This window comes from Pimephales promelas, chromosome 20 (assembly GCF_988280905.1).
Source record: "Pimephales promelas chromosome 20, fPimPro1.hap1.1, whole genome shotgun sequence".
Lineage (NCBI taxonomy): Eukaryota > Metazoa > Chordata > Actinopteri > Cypriniformes > Leuciscidae > Pimephales > Pimephales promelas.
Genome location: NC_142788.1, coordinates 18,692,265 through 18,706,027, shown reverse-complemented (window position 1 = coordinate 18,706,027; position 13,763 = coordinate 18,692,265).

The window sequence follows — 13,763 nt, the reverse complement described above, 5'->3', positions numbered from 1 at the left end:
AGCTAACTTTTAATCATGTACAATAGAGCAGATCTGTTTTTATCAATGACACGCAGTTTGTTCCGGGAGGGATCTCTTCATGGGACCCTGCACTGCTCCCCCTGGCGGTGAAGTTCTTACTGCACCAAAGTTCAAATTGATGAATGTGCTGGTCTGCTTTTAGGATACCAGCTCAGTTTGAAATATTATCTAAAATATTTTAGATGTAATAACATATTAAACATTCAGATTAATAAAAACATTTTTCAAGTAAAATAATAATGTATAAAGTTATATATGCAATTGACAAATTTGTATAGAATAAAAAGAATATTGATAATAACATAATTAATAATGCAATTTTTTTTTAAAAGATAATGGTAAATACATGCCAAATGTGCAATTTCTAGGTTGATCTACTAAAACAAACCATTAAGCTTTTACACAATTGTTACACAAATATTCACACTTACCCAAATCCTCAGTGGAATACGCAGCCACACAAATGATTTCTCGAATATAAGCCAGCACTGACTTTTGTAGTAATGAAACACAAACCCTAATTAAAGTGAGGCACCAGAGCAGTAACGCAGAGCCCAACGCTCTAGAGAAACTTCATCAGCAGGCAGAGTTGCAGTGCAGCGGCACAGCTCAGCTCCACAGTAGATGTAACTCTGTGGCCTCTCTCTCTCTCTCTCTCTCTCCCTCTCTCTCTCTCTCTCTGCAGTCTGGTCCACTGTATGTTACAGTACTAGGACTGCACTTCACTGGATTGCAGCAGTCCAAGACTGATGACCTTACCAATAAAAAGAGCAGAGTCACAAATGCCAGCGTTTCCATGCCGTCCTGTAGCTCACCTTCACCCTTCTCACTTACCCCTCTTCTAATTATTTCACCCCACTCTGAGGTGGTTGAACTAACATTTTGTTCTGACATGTACATTTCCTATTGGTTAAGACCACGTGTAGTGTCAGTCAGAGCTGACTGATGGCTTTTTGACACAGATGCTGCAGTGGACGTTAAGAGGGTGCCAAATATAACGCCGGGCGCGCTCACTGGCCTACTCTCTGCTGCATTGGACCCTTGTACCATTTGAGTAATAAAAAAAAAACAATCTCTTTACGAACCTGAAGTTTTGCTTTGCGGATGGCTTTAAATTCCGAAGCGTTGAAATAAAGGAAATCCCTAAACTTCTGCCTTGTGCAAATCTACTTGCAACACTATGAGAGATTGGAGGGCAAGTGTGGAATCCTTACTCCAGCAAGATCAAAGCTTGCTGCATTGATTACATCATCGGAACTAGAGCAGTAGTATGGGACAATGCACCATTGGGTTGGGGGGGGGGGGTATTCGGTGGGGGAGGTGGTGGAGTAAAAGGGCTAATCTAGCTGTTCTATCTTTTTTTCTGTCAGGAGGGCATATCCACAATCTGGGCTGCCAAACTCCAGACAAGAGCAATAGACTTCCGTACCATCCTTCTATTAACTTGCTTTCTCCGTTTCTCTCTCTCTTGTCGTCCACGTGACCTAGCGTAGCTGCCTGTCTTTCTCGCTGCTGCCACATCTTGGCAGTACTGCAGGAACTGTGCTGCAGGACACTGCAGGGTATCCGCTCTCCCTCTTGTTCTTACTCTCAATCTGTAACTTTTCACGAGGAAACATTGATGAAGAAAAAGTAGCCGTGTGAAATCGTAAGGCTTGTGCGTTCTGTATCTCAAAGCAGATCTCTGGAGAGATGGGGGAGGAAGAGTAAGAGGAGATGGGAGGATGGGTGTTAAAGAACATCAGGTGAGTGCGGCAATATGCTTTTTGGCTGAGCAGCAGCAACCTCCTCCCCCCACCCCCCTTTGGTGAGCGCCATGAGAAACTGCAGTTTCTCCTAATGATGTCAGGCAGCGGATCTGACAGTGATATATCACTCCTCACATTCCTGCTGTACACAGATCTAATCCTGCCCTATAGCATGCAATATACACAACCGCGGCCGTTCTTCAACGTTCGGCTGGGATGGATGGGTTATGTGCGTAACCTGAGTTGAACTCATCACCGCAGAGTTTGTGTACTGGTAGCGAGCGCTACGTTCAAACTGAAACCTACACGGTCCGCTACAGTGTCATGACAAAATCCCTTTACATTTCAAAGCGCTACATTGAATAAACGCAAACGTCACGCTCATTAACAGTTCAATCTAGGTAGTTAAACTACAACAAACAAAAATAAGCCCATCAGATTTCAATACACTACACAGAATATATTTCCCATGTATAAGCATGCAGGTAGTATCTACAGTTGAGTAGAGAGTGAGCTGAAGCAGAAAAAGACCTGCAGTGAAAGAGTTATGAGTCCCCCCCCACCGCTTTATTTAAGTCACTCTCTCTTGTTCTCGGACGGGACGGTTTGTAAGAGTGCAGCACCGTCCAACAGAGAGTGTGAAACACACACGTTGTATCTGAGACTCTTAGGCACCAGCCAAAACCGTTCTGTCAAAATATTCCGAGTGCCCTAAGAGTCTATGGTGGTGACAGTTGCTAGCTGACACGCTCGCACACTGCGTTCTGTCCTCCCTAGGCCGTCCTAAAACGTTACTTCCATTTTCCCATCTGCTGCAAGTTCTTTAACTCTTTCCCTTCCTGACATTCTGGATGCAAGGCAAACTGCAGCATCAGTACTTCAAGCTACACAACACAACAAAGTGCAGCAAAGTATGGCAGCACCCTGAAGCAGAATATCTCTGGCCTACATCTTTTATTTATGCCTGCAGGCGTCATTTTTATACCGGCACTGATCCTAAATCAAGCTCGTGCGTCTTTTCGCCCTGTGCTAACTAAGTGCTCTTCCTGGTATCCCGCATGCAACTGCGTGTGCAAAGATTATCAGTAAGACCGGCCGGCATTGCTTAGGGAGATGACTGCCGAAGTGTCATAGCCTGACTGCAGAAGACCGCTCATCATGTAGGTCAATGCAAACGGGTCCTTTAAGACCTAAGAGCAGGTGAGTGGATAATTCTGCAATCAGACAGAAACATCCCACAAAGCTGACCCCCCGAGATTGGGTTAAAAGTTCAACATCCGTCCTCAACCCCCATAGAGAAAGACAAACTTCCACATACTCACTCAGCCTCCGCTCCTCTCTGAGTCTAGCAGGGATGATGCACAAGCAGCCGTGTCTTCTCCTCCGGTGCTGTAAAGTTGACTGCAGCATTGCCTGCTGAATGGAATGACATTGTTCGCTCTCTCTCCCTGCTTCATTCTCCTGCTCTCTCTCTCTTTCTATCTCTTGCTCCCCCTCCTCCTCTCTGCGCGCTCACTGGCAGTACAAACTGCACAGCTCAGCAGTGTTCTCCCACTGCCGCAGCAGCTCCTGCATGAGCCTTGCGTATCCGAGTGTGCCGTGACTTTTAAAGGGGAATGCAACCTCCAGGGTCAGTGTGCGCCTCATCGCCACCCCCCTGCACTCCCACTATCACGACCCCCCACTATCTCCTTCCCCCGCAGCAGCTGGTCAAGACATTCCTTAAAAAAAAGGTAGTGTATGGGGGTGGGGGGGGGGGCATCGAAAGTAACTCAATTCCTTCGGATTAAACTGGTGACCCTTTTTAAAACTAAAGTGTGCTATGCTCGTAGTGCAGTGCGGACACCATCCATCTTAGCTGCTGACACTGGCCCAAATCCGCCTAATGAGGCTATAGCCAATTTCGTCAGGTGGGTTTAAAAACGATGGCTGTGAGAAAATGTTTGTACCAATGGTGATGAAAAAAAAACTGAAATAGAAAACCTGGATCTTGAGAAACCAGATCTGGGGGTGTTTGAGGTGTACCGTTGCTTCTATTGCAACCAGGAGGTCAACTGTCTGGGAGTTAGAGAGATACATTACCAGCGGTGTGCAACATTATATTGGACGACGGACCACGAGGCGTTTTGACAATCAAGATGATTGAGGCGTCATGTTCCACTCGCCATACGTTCTAAATCCCGACTTTACCGTAACTTCTAACAGTTTGAGAGGGCTGGCCCGCTCTGTGTACAGTAAATCAGTCGTAACTCTTTGCATCAGCAAAGCTGGAGCTGCAACCCTGCAGTGGATTTTCCCCCCATTCCCGCTCTTATTCCGTAAAGCACAACGCTTTGAGTTCCAAAGCTTTTACTACAGTACTACTGCAGAAAGCTCAGTGAGCTACAATTACGCCTGTTCGATGAAATACCGGAAATACCCGATCAGGAGTGCACTGGTCAAGGCCGAGCTCATAAGACCATGACCTCTGGATAATATATAAATGTCTGCAGCATGCTTGCAGCCGATGAGGGGGCTTTGTAGAAAAGGCAGATGTCATCATAACTGTATTGATTGGTGACGTGTGAGTTTGCCCAGTGGAATAGAAAGCGATCGAGCACAAACTCTGTGCTGATCTCGCACATCTGCGTGGCTGTTAGCGCACATTTCAGTTTGTTTTCCAAATCGGTTAGGCACTAAAAACTCAAAAATCATATTTTGGGAAGTATTAATGAAACATCCTAAACCTTTCACTTCCACACTGAGCCATTCAAATGATTTATGGTGTTTATACTTTCCTCTGTCTCATCACAAAAAAAAAAGATACTCATCATGGACAGAAAACCAGGATGATTGCATCTATTGATGCCACTGTAGAAAAGTGATAGACTGATATAGATTCATATTTTACATTTACATTTTTTCTATTAACGGATGCTATTATCCAAAGCGACTTAAATATGGAATATAACATCAGCAATTCATCATATGGAGGCAGTAACATGAGAGGTGCGCAATACAAACATTCATGACTGTTTTTAGAGATAAAAGTGAGAAATATTTGAACTGTAATTATTTATTTGTTTTTTGTTTATCAGCTGATATTTGGCCATTTTGACATTTGCAGTTTAACATTTCTTGATAAAGTCTTAAATATTGTGAAAAATATGTTTTTGAATTAATATTTTTTTAAAGATGACGTTGATCGTGTTAAAGAGATATTCCACTTTTTTGGAAATAGGCTCATTTTCAACTCCCTCGGAGTTAAACAGTTGAGTTTTACCGTTTTTGAATCAATTCAGCCGATTTTCAGATATTTAGAAGAATATCAGTAACCAGACCATTTCTGGTCTCATTGACCTCCATAGTAGGAAAAAATATATACTAAGGTAGTCAATGAGACCAGAAACTGCCTGGTTACAGATATTCTTCTAAATATCAGAAAAACGGCTGAATGGATTCGAAAACGGTAAAACTCAACTATTTAACTCTGAGGGAATTAGCCTATTTTGACAACAATTTATGACAACATATGGTTGCTTTACATTGATGTAACTCATCAAGATTCAACTCATTTTTAAAATCAGTTGAATTTAAGTTGAATTGACTTAAACATTCAAGTTGATTATACTTAAAAAATTTAAGGCAGTAACTTTTTTTTACAGTGTATATAGCAAATAATATGTAAATATTTTTTCTCCTTTTAATTCAATTTAATTTCATTCTTATGAGTCATTAACTAGCAAATATCAGCTGATATGTTCATTTTAACGTTTCTATTTAAAATATTTCTTGATAAATATTGTGTAAATCAATCCGTGTTTAAATAAATAAGGTTTAAATATTAATTTGTTTTCCTATTAGATTATTTCATATTTAATGTAATACCATTTATTCATTAAACACTTGCATTTACTGCATAGCCAACTATTTGCTAAGCATTTCACAAGAAATATTTGAAATATGTGTATAATAGTACATCATCCATCCGGCCCTCAGCCACCCATGCTCAGAGATCATCATCAAACTCTCATATTGAGCAACCACTAGTTTGTCCACATGCACCTCAGCACTGCTGGTGCGCTGCGTCTCTCCCCTGAGCATCCTGTGCTGACTTTGACACAGATAGAAATGCCTTCACCAGCATCTCCTTCATGAGCAGTGCATTTTGGTAATGGCATCTCCATTGATAAATAAAACATGAGTGAAGGGCACTTTTACATGGCTGATCACATTACCCCTCGCCTCACCTGACGCTCTGAGTCAGCTGTCAGAGTGTCCCCTTCCGCCTCCGCATGGCTCTGGGATTATAGCTGGCCGTGAATACCCACAGGAGCAGCTTCATCACCAGCCAGCATGCGAAAACTGTTCATAGCCAGGTGTACACTGCATGCACTGATACTTCAGGATGATTTAAACAAAGTTTGACTAATGAAGATTTTAGTCAAAATCAAAATACTTTTCTTCCAAGGAAGAGACAGTGTCAGTAAGCTTATGCATTAGATGTAGATGTGTGAAGAAATCAATCATGTCCATCATTTTCAATCAAGCTGTGATTAATAATTCAAAAAAGTATGAAAATATATTTTGAAATGTAATTTATCCCTGTGATGGCAGAGCTAAATTTTCAGCATCATTACTCCAGTCTTAAAGTTGTCATGAAATAATTTTTTTTTTGTATGTAATATTGTTGTGTGATTTATCTGTTGCAATCAAATACGTTACCCTTCCCTCCCCCCTCGAAAACGTGGGAAATTCATGAGGAATTTTTGACGAACCTGACGATGAGAACGAGCATGAGCAGTCAAATTTTCCGAAAGGAATTACCCCATATTTATATGAGCCTCCTGCGAACCAAGATGAACCAAAACTCTAGTAATAGTTTTTGACCGGAAGAAAAGAGATGTCGTTTTACGGGCTTGGAACGACATGACGGTGAGTCATTAATGACATAATTTTCATTTTTTGGTGAATTAACCCTTTAATCTTCAGATCTCAAACTCTGATTGGAAGTTGTAACCGAAAAACCATCTGTCTACAATTGCAGCTCCCACTTTGGTCTGACAGAGCCAGCTGTCCTCCAGAAGAGTATAGCTGCAGCCCCTCTGCCTCTCTCATTCATCCCATCCCTACCTCTCACAACCAGCTGAACAGATTAACTAACTGACAGAGAGCAGAATTCAACGAGCCTGTACCTCTCAGCTGACCTCATTTTTTTTAAAGCAGGCCAGATCTCTCTCTAAGCCTATAGGACCACAACAGAACAACTAACCTCTAACCTTAAACACACAGATGAGCAAATTAGAGTTAAAAATATTTTAAAAAGACGTAAAACTGAATAATCTTATGATATTAGAATTCTGAAAACTGATAACTGATACAATTTTTTGGTAACACTTTAAAAAGCTTAATTTGATAATATTAGTTACTACATAACAACTTGAACAATACTTCTAAACTGTAAAAATTATATGATCAATAAGTTATGACAACATGTTTTTACATTGATTTAACTCATCCAAATAAGGTAAGTAATTTTCAACAAGATTCAGCTCATTTTTTAAAGTCAGTTTAATGTAATTTAAGTGGACATGACTTAAACATTTAAATTGATTATCCTTAAAAATCAGCTAATGTCAATATCAACATTTACTATACATTTACAAGATCAAAAGTTGTATCTGTTAACATTAGTAAATCAATGTGAACTAAAATGAATATTAACATATTATGTAGAGGAAATACTCCAAGGCACTCACTCACGTGGTATATGAATATAAAAATTTTTTTGAATTATGCTTATTATTGCTCACTAGTATTAGGTAATGCAGTAATGTTAAAGGGATAGTTCACTTTAAAATTCATTTTTGACATGTTTTAGCTTACCTCAAGGGCATCCTAGATGTAGGTGTCTTTGTTTCCACAGTATTTTCAATTTTGATATTTTTAGGTCAAACCGTTCTTGTCTGTCAGTCATATAATGGAGGTCTATGGGGTCCACCTGAAAAAGCATGCACAGAGAAGTCCAAATTAAACATGATTTAATGACTCGTAAATGTAAGTACACGTTGATGGCCTAAGACACGAAACGAGCGGTCTGTGTGAGAAAACGAACAGTATTTATATCGTTTTTACCTCTTAATCACAGTCACGTCCAATTTGCGCGTGTACCTCACTCATTGTTTACACAGAGATTTCAGAAGTGTTACCCTTCACTGTGAAGATCTAAACATATTTAGATATACAGGAAATTGCAATGGAAGACGATTTCGATATATCGAAATAACAGACAACATTGATTTTTTTTTTTTACGCAACCGCGCAAGAGATCACTTCCGGCGCTTTACGGTGCTTGTGCAGACCGAAACGCCCTCGCCCTCAGATCACTTGAACGTGGCTGTGGTTACAAGAGGTAAAAGCTATAGAAATACTGTTCGTTTTCGTGTGTCTTAGGTCAGTGTGTACTTACATTTACGAGTCAATAAATCATGTTTAATTTGGACTTCTCTGTGCATGCTCTTTGAGGTGGACCCCATTCACCTCCATTATATGACTGACAGACAAGAACGGTTTGACCTAAAAATATCAAAATTGAAAATACTGTGGAAACAAAGACATCTTGGATGCACATGAGGTAAGCTAAAACATATCAAAAATTAATTTCAAAGTGAACTATCCCTTTAACAAATGAAACATTTTTTATAGCGATACCATAGAAGAACCATTTTAGGTTCCCCAAACAACTTTCAGTAGTGATCAATTAAAAAGTGTGTTAGTGTGAGGAACATTTTACTAATCTAAAGAATATTTATAAACAACTGCAATAGAAAGGTTCCATGTTCCTTCATGCCAAGAAATAAAATTCATTTTTAAATCAAAAAGTGCATTGACTCCATAAATGCCAGCCAAGGATCGCCTGACGCTCTGCGACAAAGATGTCTGAAACACGTGCCCTATCTCAATGTCCAGAGAGACGCTGACCATGTTAATTTGCCGTGGTTGAGGAGTGGATTGTTGTGGTGTCAGAGTCATGTGTGCGGTGAAGAATGGCTGCCTGCAGTCGTCGGCACATTTGATTAACGGCCTAATGACGGTCGGCCTCCCCCACAGCGGCTGAACTGAAGTATACGTCTGCTTTATACCACAAAATTACATTTGACCCCATGAGCTGTCAAAGCTTGAGTCATTTACAGCCCTGATTTTAAAAAAAAATCACGATTTTGGAATGTTCAGAGCAAATAACTTTCGAGTGCTGGGTCAAGAGGGCTTTTAATTTTGACAGCAAAACATTCTGCATTCCACTTGTTTCTTGTGCTCTTTTCGGTCTCGATGAAACAAGCAGTCATGGGTCATTTAAAAGCTCTCATAATATCAGGCAGTACATTGATTTCTAAAGTTGATATTACATGCCTGAATTAGCCTGACACATGAGCTATATTAAATGCAGGGGAGTTAAATGAAGACAAACAGATTGCTGTATTCATGGAGTCTTGCAGAGAGTCATTAGCTAATTCAGCCTCAGCAGCATCTTTTCTCAGTTAATTGCATTTCAGCACTTTCAGTGCAGTCAGAATATCTACATATGTATTGGGGAGGGAGTGTAACACACGTAAAATGCAGCTTGATGTATGCATTGCTGCAATATAAATGCATGTATACACGTAATTCAGAGAAATGCATGAATGACTGTGATTATTAAATACTTGCTGAGCTAAGGAGAACAGCATCACAACCATCCTGTGCAATCACTCATGATCAGAGTCATCCAACATTATCACTCCCTCTACAGGACAGAAGTGGAGAAGCAGAGGCATTCAATAGGCCTCTGCCAGATTACCTCAAGTATACAGGCAATGAACCATAAGAACAGTACTGATCTGCTGTTAGGTATGAAATAATTAATTAAACATAAAAAAATATTAAATTAGCATTACATTAAAAAAGCCCTTCAGAAATGATACTGAAAAAATTGTAGTTATAGGCCTCATAATATAGGCCTGTTCTTTATTTGTAATTGCTTGAATGTACATTTTCTGTACGTATGTCCCAACATAAAGTCAACCACACTTAAAATAAATTTGTATTCACTAATATAGGGGAGGAAAATCATCTTGTAAGTAACATTCTTTTTGTGCGAGTAAAAAACTAACATCCTGAGTGATTGGCATCATTAATCTCTGAGAGCTGCGTGAGATGGTAAGAGCATTTGGAAGGGCCCTTTCGACCTTTATTAAAGGGGCCGATGCTCTAGGGGTCTGAGCTGATGCAGCTTTGCAGAGATGAACCTTGTCACATATCACAGGGCAGGTCAAATGCAATCATAATGCCATTATAATAATGCGTAATCCACATTAAAGGTGCTTGTGTCATGAGTTTAATATGCGTTTATAAAATGAGAGATTCAAAAGATTTCAAGGGCACGCAGCAAAAAATTGCTCCTTTAGATATCCCGTCTTTCTCCAGCAAAAGGAAGCTCAGGACAGTTCTGCTGCTTTGCGGAACATATCAAGGGAGAACATTTTGCAGTACAATGCTTAAAGGGACAGTACGGTATTGCCCGATATGACCTGCAGAGAATGTATTTGCATAAATGTGCCACAGTAAGTAGGCTACATTTGAATTTCTAAATTAAATGGGCTAGTCACAATCCAAGGAGCATCTGAAGTATTTCCCAAGGTACTGACAGTGTTTACATTCATTTAGATGTATATTTTGAAAAATGCATTTTACTTTTAATTGAAACCATTATATTTACTAATTTTATCTTGAAATATTTTTTTACAGAAAAATAATCAGATTAGTGCTGAGGAAAGTCATACAAATCTTTCATTAATGATAGACTTTATTTGATACATATATCATTATATTAATAATCACATTAATTAAATAATGCTGTTCCAATTATCTATACCCCACACCCATATTAGAATGATTATCTGGAATCAACAAGCTAATCTGTATGCAAGAATGGTCGTGTACACTAAATGGTCGATGGACCTTTACACACAAGGCATGTCGGTGACTTAAAGCTGCAGTTCTGTTACCAGTGTTAATTTTGACTTTATATCTCCCTGTTGAAAGCTGGCTGAGAATATAAAGAAGCAATTTAACGCAATGACGGCAAATACTGATACAATGATTATCCTGAGAACAATTAGGAAGTTCATTAAAGGACTAAAGGGATCGGCTAATGCCAATATGATTAATACATCATATCACTATGAACACTGAGCACATTTTAACTTTTACTTTGATTATTTTATCTCGACATCCACATGTTTATTTTATTTTGTGTCATCACATACCTCCTTAGTTTTTAATCTGAAAATTTACTATTCAGGTTCATTGTTCATTTAATTGTACACTTTGTTTTTTTTTACCTTCTATAAAGGTAATTTTTTACCAGTAGTATTATTTCAACAATGAAGGTCACACACGTGTGTTATATATATATATATATATATATATATATATATATATATATATATATATATATATTAGGGTTGTCAAATGATTAATCGCGATTAATTGCATTCAAAATAAAAGTTTGTGTTTACATAATATATGTGGGTGCACTGTGTATAATTATTTTGTATATATATATATAGGCATGTGTATTTAAGAAAAAAAAATATATATATAAAATATTTATATTTATATATAAAACAAATTATATAAATCTATATACAGTATATACATGAAAATATTTCTTAAATATATACAAGCATGTGTGTGTATTTATATATATATATATATATATATATATATAATTATACACAGTGCACCCACATATATAATGTGAGCACAAACTTTTATTTTGGATGTGATCAATCACGATTAATCGGTTGTCAGCCCTAATATGTATTTATATATATATATATATATATATATATATATATATATATATATATATATATATATATGTACGTAAATATGTATTTATATATATATATATATATATATATATATGTATGTATATATATACAGTATATATGTGTGTGTGTATGTATACGTACATTATAAAAAAAATTTAACAATTGTATGTTATCAAGTAAACGTGCAAATAGCCTATAAAGTCCATTTTCACAACAACATTGCTATTTTTAGATTTAAACAGATGCAGAAAAACGAATTATTGCTCATCGTCATAGGTTGCAGAGATTTCTTTGACAGGACTGTGTATGTACTGCACACTTGGCACCTGCTCCAGCTGCTGTAGAGAGAAAACACCAAAGCTGATCAGCACACTCGCACCTGGGACAGATCCACAGATCTGCTCTTAAACTAATCCTTCCTGGCAGCCGTACTAAAGATACACTTAAAACGAGCCTTCTACTGACATGAGCATAAAGAGATGAAAAGAGATAAGAAAGGCATAGTTAAAAAGAAAAAAAAACTTCATCGTGTGAAAGGAAGAAGGGAAGATAAAAGAAGGAAAGAAGACTGGAATGAAGAAACAAAAAGAAAGAAGGAAAGAGCGAACAAGAGACATATAAGACGAGCAAATCTACAGCAGGAATTATGCAATTTAGTACTTTGTACTTGGCTGTGACCTTCACACGACTGCCACCAATTTTGTGTCTACTGCACATTTTACAAGCAAGGAGACTGCTGAAAGCATGCTGCCCCAGGCCTTCCTGTGCTCCTCCACCCCCAACCATGAAGAAAAGCTGATTGCCTCTCTCTCAGCAGCAATGCAGCATTTAAGTCCTGCAGGCAATTTGACAAATGAGCTACGTTCTGAGCTGAGGGGGATGCCTCCACTGCAGCACACATCCCAGAGCGCACGTGCCCGCAACCAGGGCCGCTATGATTTACACCCAACATACCATTAGCCCAATGCATGAATGCTCAAGCGCGCACACTCTCTCTCAGCTGCAGTGCTGTCAGGATGTCCTGGCTTTAGCCTAAAGCTGGGGTATATCTGCTCTAGGCGAGTCGTAATGCCTCCACAATGCAGCATGAGCAGTCTATCAAGAACTTTGTCCTTGCTGAAAGATATACGCGTCTTTTAACAGATTTAAAGAGTATTTGTCTTAATCAGTATTTCACATCTGTTTTCCAGTTAAAAATGCAAACATTCATTTAGGTAAAATTGTATCTTTAATTAAACGTTATTTTAAATTTGATAAAAAAGATATTGGTATATTCAGAATAAATTCTATCAAATTAATGGTGAACACTATTCAGGTTCATGTGCATTTAATTGTGAACCTTTTGAAGTAATTTTTTTTTACCAGTATTATTATTTCAACAGTGAAGGTCATATGTTTTATGAATATGCATTTTAAAATTTAGGAACCATTTCATGCCTTCAAGGAAAAACAAAAATGCTTTTGAATTGCAAATATACATAATAAAGTAAATTTTCCGTAACACCCTAAAAACATAGCTATTTTTAGATTTATCCAGAGGAAGAAAACCTATTCATCTTCTACACTGTAGTGTCCTTGAGCTTTGGAAAGGTGCTAAATTAGATAAATAAATGTTTAATCATCCTTGAAACAACATACAATTTCCTTTAATTAGGTAATAGGTGTTAATAGGTGCAAAATTAGGAGATATTTTAAATTAAATTAAAATTTGATTTTTGAAATTAGAAATCTAAAACAGCTAAAAATATGCTTTTTAATTCTAAATGAATTTTAATTTAAATTGAGCAAAATTATACAAGGTGATTGTTTTCTGGCCATGTCAAAATTATTATTCATATTACATTTAAGTTTGCACTTTTGATTAGAACCTTTTAAGGTCTTTTTTTTTACCAGTAGAATTATTTCAAAAGTTTACATCAAAGGTTTAACTTTAAAAAGCATATAATCTAACAATAATTAGTAAGGTTCATTAAAACAAGAAATATAAAGCTAAGAAACATATTTTCTTATTCCAGATATAATATTGGAAAATGCATTGTAATTTTACTTCTTAAGTAGACTACATTTGTCTTTTTAAAAAGTATATTTAATTAAAAACACTGATTTTAATTTTTTTTGCAGTGTTGATACAGAAATTAAT